This window comes from Miniopterus natalensis, chromosome 14, assembly GCF_054644295.1.
Source record: "Miniopterus natalensis isolate mMinNat1 chromosome 14, mMinNat1.hap1, whole genome shotgun sequence".
NCBI classification, from domain to species: domain Eukaryota; kingdom Metazoa; phylum Chordata; class Mammalia; order Chiroptera; family Miniopteridae; genus Miniopterus; species Miniopterus natalensis.
In genome coordinates, this window is record NC_142094.1 from 25,358,453 (window position 1) to 25,376,336 (window position 17,884).

At 36.9% G+C, this 17,884-nt stretch overlaps 1 protein-coding gene across 1 annotated transcript in view; it reads left to right on the forward strand.

Annotated features, from left to right (window-relative positions):
• Positions 1–17,884, forward strand: part of LOC107543268 (catenin alpha-3) — a 435,074-nt gene that overhangs the window by 401,597 nt on the left and 15,593 nt on the right. The window lies entirely within an intron of this gene.

Below are 17,884 nucleotides of genomic sequence, written 5' to 3' on the forward strand. Positions count from 1 at the left end.
CACTAATGTCACCACATGTAGGTGATGATTAAAACTGAGCAGCTAAATGTATATAAAAGATTATTAATTTATATTCATTTTTCCATCATTCATTTCTATAACAGAAATGCAGGTTTTGAAAAATTTGATTTTCATAGGTAATTTTAGAAGTGGAATATAATAGAACATTATAAATTTAGATGAACTTTCATAAATTCTTTGGTGACCCTGAGTTTCAATCTACTATAAAATGACCATGGTAGAAATAACGTCTAACTTTTCTACTCATCTTTAATAACAGTATATCATTTCTTTAGAGCGGGTATGGTAATAAAATATTTTATGTCTATATTGGATTCAGTTATCAGTGACTTTGAGAAGGACATGGACCAAGATTATAAATTTAAGTTAAAGTGAAACATCATGAATGTTATGGGAACTTATATTCATGGAGACAAATGTTTTAAAGTGATAACAGTATACTTATAAATTTGAAACATCTAGGACCTCAATAGCCTGACATTGGACTCTCCCATAGTGAACTAACATTCTTAAAAAGAATGTAGTTACAAAAATGCAAGCAAAGAATTACCATGAAGGGTAAGAGGGCAGGGAACTAAGCCTCACTGACTATTGTCTCATTTAATCTTCACAATAGCAAGCCACATAGATTGTTTATTGGATTGTTTTATTTACTTCAACACTTGAAAAAAATGAAATCCAGAATGGTTAAATAACTTCTCAAAGGTCATACTGGTAAATGTCAGGCTGGGGTTTACCTTGGAAGACCTAGGCCGCCTTTGTTCAGGTGGACACAAGAGAAAGCCCCATAAGTGTGCCTTGATTAATAAGTAAAATCAACTGTATATTTACAAAGGAAGGAGAGGAAAAGAATTCAAGGTAAGTGGGGCAACTGAAATAAAAAATACGGAAAGATAAGGAATTTTATGGAAATAGCAAACTGTCTGATGTGACTGGAAACAATTATACGTGGTACTGGTGGTATGTGTGTGTTGGGAAGGTGGGGAATAGAAGAGAAACTGAAAACAAAATTGGGGCTTTTTCAAAAGAACCACTTACAACATTTTAATCTGACCCTGTAGGCAATTGAGAGTAACTGAAAAAAATTAAGTTTGAGATGGGCATAAACAGATCCATATTTTTGGAAGTTAGATGTTTTTTTAAAAAAATTTCGATGAGGGAGAGAGGAACATAGACTGGTTGCCTCATGCACACACCCAGATCCAGGATCAAACCTGCAACCTGGGTATGTGCCCCAATCAGGAATCGAACCCACCACCCTGTAGTGCATGGGACTATGCTCCAACCAACTGGAGTCACACTAGTCAGGGCTGGAAGTTAACCGTTTTTGACAAGGTGGTGATAGTGTGAAAAGGGGAGAGAGGCGCTAGAAGATAGACTATTAAAAATAAATAGAACAGGCGTCTAAGAGAGTAACAGTGAGGACCTAGATTAAGGCAACATTAGTGAGAATGGAGAGCAGTGTATCGTGCAAGAAAAAACTTGAGGTAGAAGTTATTAGAGTCAATGATCTAGTAAATGTTAAGGTTGAAAAAGAAAGAATTGATTTACCCCAAGGTTTTGAGATTTGTAACTCACGCAACAGTGGCATCATTAACTAAAAGCGATATGTAGAAGGAAGCGCAGATTAGGAAAAGGCAATTCACTCAGGTTTTGCTTGTTAAATTTAAGTGACTAAGGGGCATCCGAGGAGAAAGGTCTAGGAAAATGGGCATATGGCTATGAAACTCAGGAGAGAAGTATGAAGGAGAAATAAATGGGACCATCCAGTGACATTATGTTGAATGAGACAAAATATAACAGATCCAGAAAACTGTTCTACACATAAGGGATTCTAATGTGCCTGTATCAGCGACAGAGACCTGGTTGTGGCAGTTTAAACATATTGGGAGTTTATTATCTCCATAAAAGAGTCTGAGAATGGGCAACCCAGGACTGTTATGGCAGCCTCACAAAGTCATCGGGGAGTCGGGCACTTTGGTCTTTCTGCTTTATTATCCTTGGTTTCTGGCTTTCCTGCCTATCAAAGTCAGAATATGGCTTCTCTGGCTCTAGCTATGGCTTTTATATTCCCGACAGACAGGGAAACAGAAACACGCATCTCTTACATCTTTTTAAGTTTCTTCCGAATGCTTTCTTTTACATATTATTGTCTAGGACTTAATTACATGGCTACACTTAATGGCAAGGGATGATGCAAAATGTAAAATTTGTTTGCTTTTGTGTGTGTTAATCTGGGCACATTGTTTTCCCCCAATTAAATCAGTTTTGTTTCTGGGAAGAGAGAATGGATAGCAATTTCTACCGCATCTTTCTATGATTACTGAAATCACAGCAGTTCTCACATATGTTGTGATTACCTGCTTTTTATGCATCTTTCCCACTAGGCTATATAGTCCTTGAATATTTTTGAGTGATTGAAGGTACAGTAGTCAATGTCTATAAATAATGCAGAAATTTTAGGTTGACTGAGCCTTAAAGTGCATAGTGGATCTTGATATCTTTTCCAAAGCAGTATCAGTAATACGGGGAAGGCAAAAATTAGACCATATTGGGCTGAATACTAATTAGGCAGTGACAGAGCAAAGATAGTAAAATAGAGTAAATTTCCCAACAGTTTGTAGTTAAAAGGAAGGGAAGAGAGGGAGGGAGATATTCAAGGGGCAGGTGGAATTACTGGAAGCTTCATTTTCTTCTTTTATTTTATTGCTTATCATTTTTATTTATGTGCTTTTTTAAGATGCCAGTAATTGAAAAATTCTTAGGGAAAGATCAGAAGGAGCCAGAAAAGAATGAATCTATGAAGAATCAAGTCTTAAGAGAGAGGGAATGGAATTAGGAAAACAGAAAGACTAGGTATGGTAAATAAAAACAAAAAATTTTAAAAACCCCTCTTCTGAGCCATATAATGATAAGTGAAGATAGATACAGATAAATAGGAAATCAAAGAATTTTCTGCTGATGGATCCCATATTTTGGTAAAATAGGAGTTTTCTGTTAAGATTAAGATTTGAGTGCTGTACCCACAGTTTCATTTTAGCAAATGAACAAAGTAAAGATGTCCATATATTTAATCACTTTTCAGTATTGTTTAGAAAAGAAAATAATTCAAGTTAACACTGATGATTTGAGAGAGGGATCAGATATACTGTGTGCTAGACAGTGTTCTACCAGAACTGAGCTCCAAGACATTGCCTGGATTACCGAACTTGACTCAGCTTCCGGTTATCACCTCAGTCACACAAAAATGAAGCCAACGTCACCTTCCAATGGCTATCATTCCTCAAGGAAAGAGGGCATATATAAAAATAAAATAGAGGATAGCAAAACATGACGTAACTATATAATTAAGCATACGATTGCAGATCGGTTTTCAGCTACCTTGACTTATTAATATACCAATTTAGAAGGAGAGTAAAAATATAACTCTAAGAAGATTGAAATGTACCTGGGTCACCTAAGGGCACTCCCATAAATACTATATTAGTTGTTTCTCTAGTGCCCTTATGCACAGTGCCAAGTGGGGGAAGCTATTATACTTTGTGAAAGGTGTCTCATAAAAAATATATATTGTTATTCTAGCCTGTATATATAAAAAACATTTCAGGAGGAGAAAATCAAATAATTTAATGGTTTGAAACTCTTAAAAATTACCCTTTCCTCAGTATTCTGTTTTTAGGCCAACAATTTTTTATACTACTTAAAACTGATTAATTATGTAATCACCGTGTTTTGTGTATTTCCTTTAATGTGTTTAATTGTGATCTCTTACCCTGAGGCAGGTGTGCCAAAACCACAATTTTTAAAATTGAATAAATAAATAAAACTAATCAGTCAGGGGAAAAGATCAGCAAGATTGAAAATTTGCCAAGCAACTGCAACTTAGCTTCACCAGAAATCAGGGAGCAGTGTGCATTCAATTAGGAGTGAAAAGAAACAGCAACAAAACAGCTATTGACCAAAAGAGCCATTAGGGCCAAAAGAACTCAGGATATCAAGTACATACAGAATGACTTAGTAGGTTAATGTGCTTGCCACGTTAAGACATTAAGGGAATTATTTAATGAGCTTTCTGAACTTAATGCCATCATTGGTAGTCATCAAGAAAATTGGGAAAACCAAAGAAGATCTGGAAAATTAGCTGAACTATTTTAGATTTAAAAGAGGGCAGGGAGATATATGAAATGGCATGAGAGGTGAAAGGAATGCAGGGAAGGGCCAGGAGAAAAAGTAGAGCAGAATACACTTTACTAATAAGCTTAACTCTAGGCTGTTTTGTTTGTGTGTTTGTTTAATGGTTGGTAGGAGGCAGATGAAAGTAATTGGACCTTAGTAATTCAAATAATATATTTTATGGGGTGGAAGGGGTCAATGGGGAGAAAAGGGAACATCTGTAATATTTTTAACAACAATAATATATTTTAAATTTAAAAAAAGTGGGAATGCTGTTTTCTTGTTTTATTGCATGGTAGTAAAGTAGACTAAGTTCTCTCAGTATCTAGGTAAACTGATGTTACAATGGATTAGACTTTCTTTTTAATTTTCCTTTTCAATTACAGTTTACATTCAATATTATTTTGTACTAGCTTCAGGTGTACAGCATAGTGGTTAGACAACCATATCCTTTACAAAGTGTTTCCCCCAATATTTCTAGTATGCACCTGGCACCATGCATAGTTATTACATTATTGACTATGTTCCCTATGCTGTACTTTATATTCCCGTGATCATTTTGTAACTATATATTTGTACTTCTTAATTCCTTCACCTTTTCACCCCGTCCCCAAACCCCCTACCTTCTGGCAATCATCAGTCTGTTCTCTGTATCTTTGAGTCTATTTCAATTTTGTTTGTTCATTTATTTTGTTCTTTAGATTATATGTGTGTGTGTGAAACCATATGGTATTTGTCTTTCTCTGACGGACTTATATTATTTTAGCATAATACCACCTGCATCCACCCGTTCTGTTACATATGGTAAGATTCCATTCTTTTTTATGGTTGAGTAAGATTCCAGCGTGTGTGTGAGTGTGTGTGTGTATACATATATATATGACAGCTTTTTTATCCACTCACCTATTCATGGGCACTTGGGTTGCTTCCAGATCTTAGCTATTATAAATAACACTGCAATGAACATAGGGGTATATGTATTCTTTCGAATTAGTGTTTTGGGTTCCTTTGGCTACATACCCAGAAGTGGAATCACTGGGCCATAAGGTAGTTCCATTTTTAATTTTTGAGGACGCTTCATACTGGTTTTCTATAGTGACTACACCAATCTGGTTTAGATTTTCTTGAAACTTCTGATTGTGCTATGCATTTGAAGGAATCTTAGAAATAACCTATTCATTTAATATCTAACTCAATTTAACATTACAAACAATGAAATAGGTCAAGGACTTTCAGTGACTTGCCTTCATTCATGAAAAAGTTTAATGGCAGAGCCAGGATGAGAATCTAACTCTCATGGTCTTTGCTTTATTGCTACTGAAGGAAGCCCTATAGTCTCTCAGTGAGTTTAGTGGCAAAATGACAGGAGGTGGTGTTGGTACACACAGCCAGGACGGTACTACAGATATCAAGAGACAAGGAATGGTTTTAATATAAGATGTGGAGAAACACTGATTAGAACACAGTATTAATTGATAATAATGATGACTTAAGGATCCTAGGTTCTTAAGAAAGTCTGACCAGAATATAACTCTTCACCTTCAACATGAGAAGCTAATGTGAGGCAATAGGGAAACTGCTGGATTCCAAGTTAGGAGACATTATAGTCTAGACATTACTCTCTTCGGGTTTGTTTCCTCCTCTGTCTATACAACTAAGGTTTGAAATTAAATTAGCTCTATGGTTCCTTTCAACTTAGAATATCTGATCTTATTTTATTGTGAATATTTAAGTTCTTTTTTCATTTCCTCTTGTGTATATTCTTCAGTTATTTTGTGATTACCATGGGAATTGCGTTTAGCATATGAAAGTTACAACACTGTGTCTTGAATTTATCCCAGCTTAACTTGAACAACATACAAAAATTCTGCTTCTTTACCAGCACTATCACCATCCCTTTCAGTTGTTAAAGTCACAAAGTTATACCTTTATATATTTTGTGTCAAAAAACATAAGCTAATAAAAATTTTGATATATTAGTATCTTAAATTATGTAGAAAACAAAATGTGGAATTGAAAATCAAAATTATATTAATACTAATGTTTAGACTGTTTTTAAAAAATGTATTACCTTCTTAAATCCTTAGAAAACAAAAAAGTAGAATTATATAATATTACTACAATACTACTAGATTTTACAATTGCCCACATATTTACTTCATTGAGATCTTTATGTCTTTATAAAGGTCTTCTGAAAAGGAAGCAACCAAGCAGTGACCGGGGTACAGAGTCCTGATACTTGGAGGACATGGTCCTCGTTGCTCACCTGGCTCCCTGCCCTTACAGGTTACGTGCAAGCTGCTTCAGGGACACGTGCGCAGCTGTCTGCCTAGGGTCCGGGGTGTGGATGATGGATAGCTGCCATGTGCTAAGATCTGAAGTTGACATAAGTTAACCATGATGCACCTTCCAGCCCTTCCAGAGAAGCCGCAAGTCTTCAATAGACTCCAGAGTTACTAAGTGGTGACATCAGATGGATTCCACCAGTACAGCTTTGGCCTGGGAGGCTTCAGATTTCTGGTGCATCCTGTTCAGCCACCTTTCTGGAATTCTTGACCTCACTCCCTTTGGATGTCTCTTTCCTTTCACATTTCCTTTCCAAAGTTTTCTTCTCTGCCCTAAGTGACATACTATAATATGAAGCAGCAAACAGTTTTGTTTTGATTTGTTTTAAAAAGATGCTTCTAGAATTTTGCTGAAGCAACGTACAATAGCGAGAATGAGGTCAGAGGCTTCAGGGACTGCCTGTTAATGTTAGGTCTAGAGGAAAGTGAGGCATGCGTATCAGAGTGGTACAGTGTACTGTTCATGACTATAGGACTAACTTGACATGGCATTTACGGAGACTGTTGGGCATCTCTCCCAGAGCAGCAGTGATCAGTTTTGTGAAATTAGATCCTCTGGGCAATTAAGAGATGGGGAGGTTAAAACTTCTGGATAAGACCCACACACACAGGTTGATAAGAAAATAGAGGGGAGAGAAAAAAATATGTGATGTGAGAGTCTCTATTATTAAATTTACCCTTAAAATAACTGTCATATTCTTATTTGCATGTCAAATAGTTCTGTATTAAAAAAGGAAAATATTGGAAGAATATAAGACTAATGGAAAATACTCTTCCTGTTTGAGGAAAAAAGGTAGCTTAGTTTTTACCAATCTTTAGACAAGAAGAATGAGAGTTAATTATTTCTATTGTGTGCTAGACAGTTTGAACCACAAAGTTTCAAGGAGGTGGCCGGAGAGGCCGTGAAAGTGAGCAAGACGGATGTGAGAGCTGGAAGACGTGCCAGAGTCCCCATTAGGCAAAGTGCAGCTGAAGGAAAAGAGCAGAGCTGGATGCAAACATCCTGATCTTTATGAATTCAGTTGCAAGCCAGGGAGAAAAAGCACAGAAGAAAGGGGGAGGGATAAAAATGAAGGGGCTAAAGATTCTAGGACAGCAAAGTGCTGGCATCAAAATCCTTAAGGGTGTGGATAAAAGCACAACTGAAAGCAGATGTGAAAACAGGCACAAGCTAGTTTGGATGACATTGGCAAAAATAGCCATTTCAGTCCCTGACTCATGCCGAATTTAAGCTGGTCGCAGACTGTGAGGAAATACTAATAGTATTCACAAGATAGAAGTTCCCATGAAGGTGTGTTTGTGGTGTCTGTACCTCTGTTTTCCTTAGCAAAATCAATGCAATCCCACATTTTCCTCTTTTGATTAGTAAAGTCTGAGTGATATTAACAGAAAATCAATAACTTTTGTAACAAATAGTAAACATTGGCTTTCGTGTATTTTATTCCAGGGTTTCTCATCCTTGGCATTGTTAGCATTTGGGATTCGGGGCTGGCTCATTATTGGGAACCGGGGCTGTCCTATGCACTGTGGAATGTTTAGCTGTATCCCTGGACTACTCACTAGATGCCAGTGCCCCCCTACCACTCAGTTGTGAAAACCAAAGATGTCCCCAGACAATGCCAAATGCTAAACTGTCCCTGGTTGAGAACTATTGGCCTAAGGAAAGGGAAACATTAAGGAAAAGCTAATAATGCTATTATGGATGCTGCTACTCCCTTCTCTGGGTTACTGTCCTCAGCCAAATAGGAATCACCCTGTCTGGGTGGTTACGCACCACCACCCCTCCTGTCCTGGGAGCCTGTAGCCAGTGACTGAGAGGAGACGACAAAAGGCCAGACTCCTTGCCTCAAGGTGGACCCAACTCTACTGTGCAGTTCCATAGGCCCTGTGACATGAAGCCAGAACTGGTCTTTGGCTGAAACTATTAATGCTGTTATCTACCTCTACCAGCACCCACCCTGTCCCTTCTCCTTCCCTACCCTTTTTCTAAGACTAGGACTCCAGAAAACTACATGCAGTTTTCTTAGGCTCTCTTTGAAGGTACTTGCACCAGAGATAAATGAGAGTGTCTTGTGTTCTTTATTGTTATTTTGTGAATGGGAAAGAGGTGATGGTAGAATTTGCTGAATTTGGTAAATACCCCACTGGTATTGAAACATTTATATGTATTATTTTATCCCCTCAACAATCCTACAAGTAAACTTATGGTATTTTGTTGACAAGAAAACTAAGGTTAATAAATGAACGTGACTTGCCAAGTGTCCTGTGGTTGGTAAGTGATGGAGTGAAAATGTGAACCCAGGCTCTTGTTTCAAAGCTCTTTGTGTTGTTCCGCACTAACATGTATTTATTCTCATATTGCTGCCCTGAAACAACAGTACAGAGGGGAGTAAACAAGGTCCTTGTTCTTAAGGAATTAATTCAGTTAGAAAGGCAGGCAAAAAATAAAAAATTGTAGCAAATGTTAATTTACAAACAGTTTGTATTTTTTTATGCTTCTGAAAATTATAGCAGTTTCATTATTCAAAAACCATAAAAAGAGAAGCTAAAAATAAAAATAGATGCTAAAGAATTAAAAAAGAGAGAAATTGGTATTACCAGCTTTTTGGGTTAATAAGTTACTCTCATTCTATTCAACTGGAAATTAATAACTAATCATATTATATAGTTATCACTGCTTGATAATAGACAGCATAGACATTTCTCTAGAGAGAAAATGGAATTTTTATTGCATGTGGTTATTATTTGTGTAACAATTGGTAATACAATGATGTCCTAACCTATGGATCTATAAAAGACAGAAATGTTTAAATGGATATTTCTTACACTGACCCTCTATAAAACCTGAAGTTTAACATTAAATCTCAATCTACTGAAGCCTTTTCAGCAGGGAGTTGTGATAATATGGTCTAGAAAGGCTGCTTTCTGAAGATGTAGCTCAGCAAAAAAATAACAACACTGACAGCCCTAGGGGAACAAGTGCATTGAGTCTAAGTCATCTCTGCAATATCAGATGTCTTGGGAACACTTTTGATCAGGCCCTGGGTCACAGGTAAATCATGGTTGAGTTTTATGACAGAGTTCTGTGTTTTTGCAAAAGGCATGCATATCCTTTAGATATCACTTGTACATGGCAAACATTGAGCAACTACTGTGTGTGTGTGTCTGCACGTGGTATTATTTCTTATTGCTACTGACAATATTGACTTTCTTGAAAGTTTTCAGTATTATACTTTTAATCAGATGTAGAGTAAAAATCTACTCCTCTTCTGTACAAAGATAAATCATTTTTAGTCTACCCTCAGATTCTTTATCACATAGCATAAAAAAAAAAAATTTACAATTGAAAAAAAATTAAGGAAGGTTCTTTCTAGTCAACACCACCAAATTCGTCATATTAGGTTAGGCTCTGCTGTCATAATAAACAGCTCCCAGTTCTCAATGACTTAAAACAACAAAATTTTGACCTTTTGCTCACATTTAAGTTCGATACAGGTTGGTAGGGAGCTTTTCTCTACATTGTTGCTTAGAACTAACGTTGATGTACTTTTTGTAATCTTACTATAAGGCCTCCATCATCTCTTTACTAGGAAAGGAAAGGAGAGACGAGAAGAATTGCTCTCTGTTTGATAAATACCTTCCAGGAGGGAAACAAACTACTGCATGTAAGGTGCACAAATATAAATCATTTTTAGCCCACCCTCAGATGTCTAGCATATAGTAGGTGCTCATGAAATACTTGCTAACAGCAGTAGGGGTCAGAGTAGTAATTTGGGATAGTGATAACTATCATGAAGTGATATTATTCATTGATATGATTCATCTAATGGTTATAAAAGTTTATTTAAAATTAAGTTTAAAGAAAGAAGCCTAGGAAAAGGTTCTCCTTATAGTGGATTATTCCTCTGTATATTATAACATGGTTTATTGACCATCCCTGTTTTAGCAACAGCACTTGATATGGGCTTTGACAAATAATCATCATCTTTGCTTCTGAGCCAAGATTTGAGTTTGGGCCACGTGTGGCTGATGAGTATTGGAAGACATACAAAGCCAGTCTTAGGCTACCCTTGAGTGTATTCAGCATAAGGTAAAAGACCTTCAGATAGATACCTGGACTTTAATTTACTTGTTGCCAATGCAAATGGAGACATTAGGCCTTAGAGTTGAAGAAAGATTGGGCACAGAGATATTTTTACTCAACATTAGAGTGGTTATGCAAATTTTCCACATTCAGATGTATTCAATTGCAGTATAGCGTAGAACTTCAGCTACTCCAAAATTCAAGGGAGTCATTTTGGCAAGATTAACATTTCTGATAGCTTGGGATTATAAGATGTTGGGCATAGTACAACAGATCCATATGTTACAGAAATGTTTAAGAGCAGTGCAGAATTAATAAATAAGTAAATGTTTGGGAAAATAGATGTCAAAGCAAGTACTCTGATTTAAATAGTCTAGCTAAAATTGTCTTTAAAGAATAAAGAATAACAAAGAATTGAGGAACTTGCTTAGATGGAGAGCAGAAAAGGACTTGAAATTGAACTAAAAATAGAAATTTCCCTAAAATGCAAGGCAAAGATTTTAATAAATCAGGAAAGGCTTGTTTGCATTAAGAAATAGTATAAGTATAGACCCATAAACGCTTTGCCTGCATAGTGTGTGTGAATGCGAATGAGAAACAGAGGCTCACAAGAGATGGCGAGAATGAATGAAATGACTAGCGTTCATCAGGCTAAAAAATTGTGTGATTCTACTTAAAGGAGTAAAGGGTGGTATGTGTGTGCGCGCACATGTAAGTATAGTTTGTGTGTGTAGACCATATATGTGACATATGCATATGTCTGTGTATGTACATGAAGTTGAGTGCTTATTAATGCACAGCACTATCCTAAATATTTTCAATCATTTGCTTTCATAATCCTTACCCAAAAAAGCTCTATGAACTAGTATTATTACAATTTTATAGATATGGAAACTGAAACTAAAAGAGGTTGAGAAACTTCTCTAAGATCATAAAAAGCTATTAAGAGTCAGGGCAAGGTCTTAAACCCGCTTCTCTGATTCCAAAGCAAATACATGTAATGCTAAGTTGTCCAGCAGAAGGGCGCAGAAGCTTTAGCAAAAATGGGAAATGGAGCCGGTTCATGATCCACATCTGACACTGCAAGGCCGTGTGAGCAAATGGGGCCAGGTTCTAGGACAAGGTTCTCTCTCTCCCCTTCTGTGACAATTGTGAGATGCACGATAACAACAATGGTAACTAACTTTTATCGAGCTCTTGATGACCAGATATCATTTTAAATCCCCTACATAGATTATTTTATACACACAACAGTGCTCATTTTTCTTCATTTTATAAATGAGAAACTAAGGCTCAGAGAACTTAAGTGAAAGGAAGGGTTTCTGTGTCTTTTGTCTTCCTTCCCCGCCTATGTTCCCTCTTATCTAAGAGAGGCTCTGCCACCCACAACATTTAGTGATAGTGGCTTATCGGAGTTCTTCTTTACCTGTCTGCCTGTTTACACGCGTTATCCCATATCTCCAACATTGCTTTCTGAAATAACCAACCCTGAGTACACTAAAGTCATCCTCATAGTCCTTCACAATCACTCCTTTCTGGGGTGGACCTTGAAACACAGCAGTTTTAGAGCTCAAAAGAACTACACATGAGCACTTAATCATGTTCTTCCAAGGAAAGGGAGTTATCTTAAGGCATTTCTACACGTAGCCAGTCATTAAAGGAAAATTAAAACTAACATGCTGAGGCCTTAGACTTTACATAAAAGGCAATATTGATTACTTATGGTCATGACAACATCCAGCCAACGATAGCCTTTGAACTTTCGGTCACTTCTATACTCATGTCTTCCCTATGTCTCACTGCCAATTTCTGTCTGGTTATTGCTATACCCCTTTGACCTTCATTCGGTCTCTTTTGTGTTTTAAACAATTACTGGAGTCTATGAAACAAGCCCCCCCTTTGCAGCATTTAATTCAGTTAGACCTCTCCTTAGCGCTCTTGCCGAGTCCATATTTAGTTCCTTGTCTGCATTCCTGGGACGACCTGAAACATTCCACACACTAGCGAACTGGCTTCATGCGCAAGCACGTATGAGCTGAATGCCTTCGCTTGCACTGTCTCTCCCTGCACGACATCCAGGGGATGCTGCCACAAAACTCCTCCACTTTGCCTTCCCCCTTAATTATTTCCCTCCACGCACTACCTGGCAAATCCCTTTTCTGGATGACAAATGATGGAACCGAAGGAAGAGCAATCCTCAGCACTGTCTTACTAATTTTGTTTGTAGAGCTTTTTCTCTAATGTAGCATTTTCAAATAGGTCCATTATACATCTGCTTCTCCACCTGGGACCACGAGCCATGCCAGGTGCAGTGCCACTGATGGCATAATTTTGCTTAATGACATTAAGTGCCTGGGAGTGGGCTGAAAAGAAAAAGGAAGGTGATGAATGAAGGCCCAGAACAACCCCAGTTTGCTTCCTCTTTAGAGGGTTAAGTGTAAATATTTGGGCTGTGGGTCCATGAGCCAGCGTAAAAGGAAATCCTGATAGAGAGGTGCACTTTGCCACCCTCACATTCACCTAGCTGTATGCAGCAAGTGGATTTGATGTAAGGTCTTTGGATATTATGTTTTTCCTGTATCACTTTAGAATATGGCAGTATTTCTCATTAGGGCGTCCCATCAGTAATATTTATGAGCATGCGTGCAGTCATGATTCATACAGATCTCTGTGTTAAACTATCACCTTGGCATCTAGAACATGATGCATATTAAAAAATAACATTATTATTACCAATAGCAAAACAATGACAATAGTTAACTCTTATAGGGGTTTCCTGTATACTAGAGAGTATTTTAAGTTTTGTGTATGAATTATTTTAATCTTTAAAATAATTTTATGAGACCTGTTATTATCACCACTTTGCAAATTAAAACCTAAAGGAACAGAGGTGACACAATTACTAGGTGGTGGAACCAAGATTCAGATATCGGCCTTTGACTCCAAAGCTTGTATTCCTAACCAGGACATTTTACTGTCTCTCAAACTTAAATATTCTTTAGGTAAATGAATAACTTATTTTAGCTCAGTGATATAAAAGTCCTCTGTTCTACATGTTTTTGGTTTTTTTGTGTTGTTCTTGTTGTTCTTACTCTCTCTCTTCTTCCAATAAAAAGTTTAGATCAGAATACATATTGGTAGGAAAAAGGAAAGAGAAAAATTAAAATAAATTCATATGGATTCTTCTCCACATTTCAACTCTCCTGCCAATGGCAATCTCCTTGCTATCACCCCCAAGCTCTAATGCATTTCCAGCTGCCCTCCAGACCACCAGAGAGCCTGTCTTGCTTTATTTTAATGATTTTAAGATCAACTTGCTTTGATGAAAATTGAACAGATGAGTATAGAGTTCTCTGAAATCTTGGTAAAATCTACTCCTTTAACACTTTCAAAGACCCACCTATGTCAAATGTTTTTCTTTCTGTGCTATCTAAACAAAGAAAACAAAACAGGTGATGGCAATTTGGGGGCAGGAATATATACAAAATAAACATTCCATGTTAAAATGGAATGATCCAGAGATACCACCGGTTCTTGAAATAAGTTATAAATAAGGATGGAGCCTTTTCAAAATGAGGTTTATGCCCCTTTATACTTGCCCCATTCTTGCAAGTTTTAAACATTTAAAAACATTGCAGGACTGTGTGTTGGATTAAAGTTCAAGGAGATGGAGCAAACCACAATCACATTTGGGAAAAAAAACAGAATCAAGTTAATAAAGATATTAATACAAAATAGGGGGGGTGGACAGTGACAATTAAATGACTTAAATATGTGAAGTTCTTTAATAATGTTTAGCACATAATCAGCACTGTCTGCTGTGCATTTTAATTATGTAAACATTAGCCGTAAGTCTTGACTAAATTTGTGGTCTGGGGGAAAGATAATTAGCCTCCTTTCCTAGCCTATAAAATGAGAAGTTAAATTTCATATATCCCATAGGATTTTAGTTTATTTGCAGGAATAGATGTGATAATGGATGTAAAATGTTTGGTGTGATAATGAATCAGTAAATACAAATTATTATTTTGGGATTTATCATAATCATGATTTAAATGCTTTGTATATAACATAAGTTAAGCAAGAAAGACATGATAGTCTGAGAAAGCAAACCTCCAAGTTTAATATTGATATATTTTGTGAAAAGCATTCCACGTTTCACAAATTGATTTATGAATAGGCTATAATTCCAAAATTTGATTGGGAATCATAGAATTCCAGTATTTTACCATATATAAGATTGAAATAACCTAGACTGTGATCCTTAAATCAGATCAGTTTTGATGCACTGCAATGATAGAAGCCTAAGCATCTAAATTCCGTTCTTTCTAAAGCCCCTGTGTGTAAACCAAGGTCTCTAAGTAAAATAAATTCACATATTTTCTGAATAAATATTTCACCACTCTCCTGTTTGTGCCAAGTTTCATCTAATATCTTCTCAATGATTTGCTGTAAGAGGGGCAGTGTAGGTTGCCTAACAATCCATAATACCACCATAGTGTATATTGCCATGAATACAGGCCAATATGGGGTGGGCAAAAGTGGATTTACAGTTGTTCATATGGAAATAATATTTAATAAATAATAATACAAGAATAATCTTCGTGTTTCATGGACTCATGACTGTAAACCTACTTTTGCCCACCCCATATATAAAACAGAGTAATATGTTTTGTTTGCTTTCTGATATGTTGGGGTGAGGCTGAAAGCTGTAAATGGCCATGCTCTGTTGATCATTAATGTTTTAGACTAATTTGGTGCTAGACATTATAAAATATATTTCCTCTCACTAGCTGCACAGTACCCTCTTATTATGAAGTAATACTGAATAAAACTTCTAAAATTTCTTCTGCCTTGGAAGTGCAAAGAGTACATTCCATGTTTAATAGTGAAATCCATCTGGATTTTTACAGATTTAAAAGTATTCTTTATGCATTAAGGAAAATATTGAGATCCATTAAGTTAAAATATAAATTAGAAATGGATATCTTTTTCTCTTGGCTGGAATATTGTTCATTATTAATTTTATCAGTTAGTACATGCTCAAATACACTGCTTGATCAACAAAGACCTGTTGCTCAATTCCATTTGACTTGTTTTTCCATGAACTAGACACAATTCCTTGCCAGGATAGTTCAACTTGCCCCCCTTTATTGATCATGATGAAAAGGTTTGGTGTCCAAGTTACTTTTGCTATAAACACCACCATACTGTGTACCTGTTGGCCATCTGTACATCTTTTAAAAAAAAAAGTCTTTATTGATTTCAGAGAGAGGAGAAGGAGAGAGAGAGAGAGAGAGAGAGAGAGAAACATCAGTGATGAGAGAGTCATTGATCGACTACCTCCTGCATGCCCCTGACTGGGAATCGAGCCTGCAACCCGGGCATGTGCCCTGAGAATCGAACTCTGATCTCCTGGATCCTGGGTCATTGCTCAACCCTAGCTACACCTCCTAGGCTATTTGTATATCTTTATTGGCAAAATATTTATTCAGTTCTGTTGATTTTTGATCATTGTTTGTTATTGAGTTGTGAGTTCTTTTTATATCTTAGATAGTACCTCCTTATGATACTAATTTGCTAATATTTTCTCCCATTCTGTATATTGCCTATTCATTTTGTTAATGCTTTCTTTAATGTATAGAAGCTTTTAGTTTTATGTAGTCCTGTTGGTTGATATTCTTCTTTTATTGCTTCTTTGCTTTTGTTGTCAAACCCAAAAGAAAAATGGCCAAAACCAATGTCAAGGAGCGTATACCCTTATTTTCTTTGAGGAGGTTATGATTTCAAGCTTATGATTAAACCTTCACTCATTTTGAGTTAATTTTTGTATTGTGTAAGATAGTTCTGTTTTATTCTTTTGTGGCTATCTAGTTTTCCCACCATAATTTATTGAAGAGACTATCATTTCCGTCTCCCATTGTATATTCAATTGATTATACATGCATGGGTTTATATCTGGGTGCATTCTGTTTCATTGACCTATATGTCTATTTTTGTAGAAATGCCTTACATTTTTTATTACTATGGCTTTGTAAAATAGCTTGAAGTCTAGAAATGTGATGCCTCCAGCTTTTTTCTTTCTTTCTTATGATTTTTCTTTGTCTATTTGGGGATCTTTTGTGGGTTAAGAACTGTTTCTTTGCTAGGTCCTGTGGGACCTAGAAATGCAAGCTCCACTGTTCACCAGACCCAGGTAATCAAGTGATTTGTCTGCTAGCGACAGGTGCAAAAGCTGGGTGCCAGGCATATGCACAAGCTCCCTCCAGGGAGACCCCAGTAATCTGGAGTGCCCCAGATGAAGAATGTAAAGAAGGTGCTCCTTGGCCTCCCTAGTCTCTGGGAAGGATCTGTCAACTCAAGGCCTAGATGTGTGTTCAATTAGAAGCCTGACCTCAGGCACCAGCTTTTAAAATATGCAAACAGGCCTCTTTCAGGGTAGGCCTGGAAGATTGCTCCTCAGCACTGAGCCCTGTGGGGATAGTCACCATAAATCCTTGCAAGCCCTTAAATACTCTTTGTTAGCTATAGTCTGGGTCTCATAGATGCAAGCCCCATTGGCTTTGGAGCTATGTGTTTTGGTATCCTGTCCTTCAGGTGGATGTCTTAAAAGCTGAGGCAGTATATTGCATCTAAAACCTTCACTCCTCAGGGAGATAGGCATTTCAATGTGTATTTCCTCATTCACCAGATATGTAGGAATCAGTCAGCTAGTGTATGGATTTCTTTCAGAGGTAATTACTCTATGTGTAGCTGTAGATTCTGTGTGTCTGTGGGAGAAAGTGCATTCAGGAGACTCCTGCATGAACACCTGGGATCACAACTCCTTTATTTAACCTTTATCTACAGATAAAGTCACATTGTAAATTAGAGCTTCAACGTACTAATTTTGAGGGGGCATAATTTAGTTCATAACATGTGGGACTTTATAAATCATCCAATCCAATCCATATACTGCACAAAGAAATTTGAACTCATAAAAGTAACTAGGATAAAATTATTCAGTAGATATAGTGAACATTAAACAGTCTCTTGACTGGTGGTTAGACATTTCTTTCTACTATTCTCTGTTGGCTTCTAGTTACAGATCAGAAATCAGAGCATAGTTATGAGAAATCTAAGGGGCAAAGTTAGTAACACGCTGGCAGGGAAAGAGACTCGGTGCCAAGTCAGTGAGCTACCCAGCAGTGATGTCTTATCAGCCCCTGCATTTGCACAGAATTGGTCCCAGGTTCTGGGGTGGGAGCAAGACCTAAAAGTT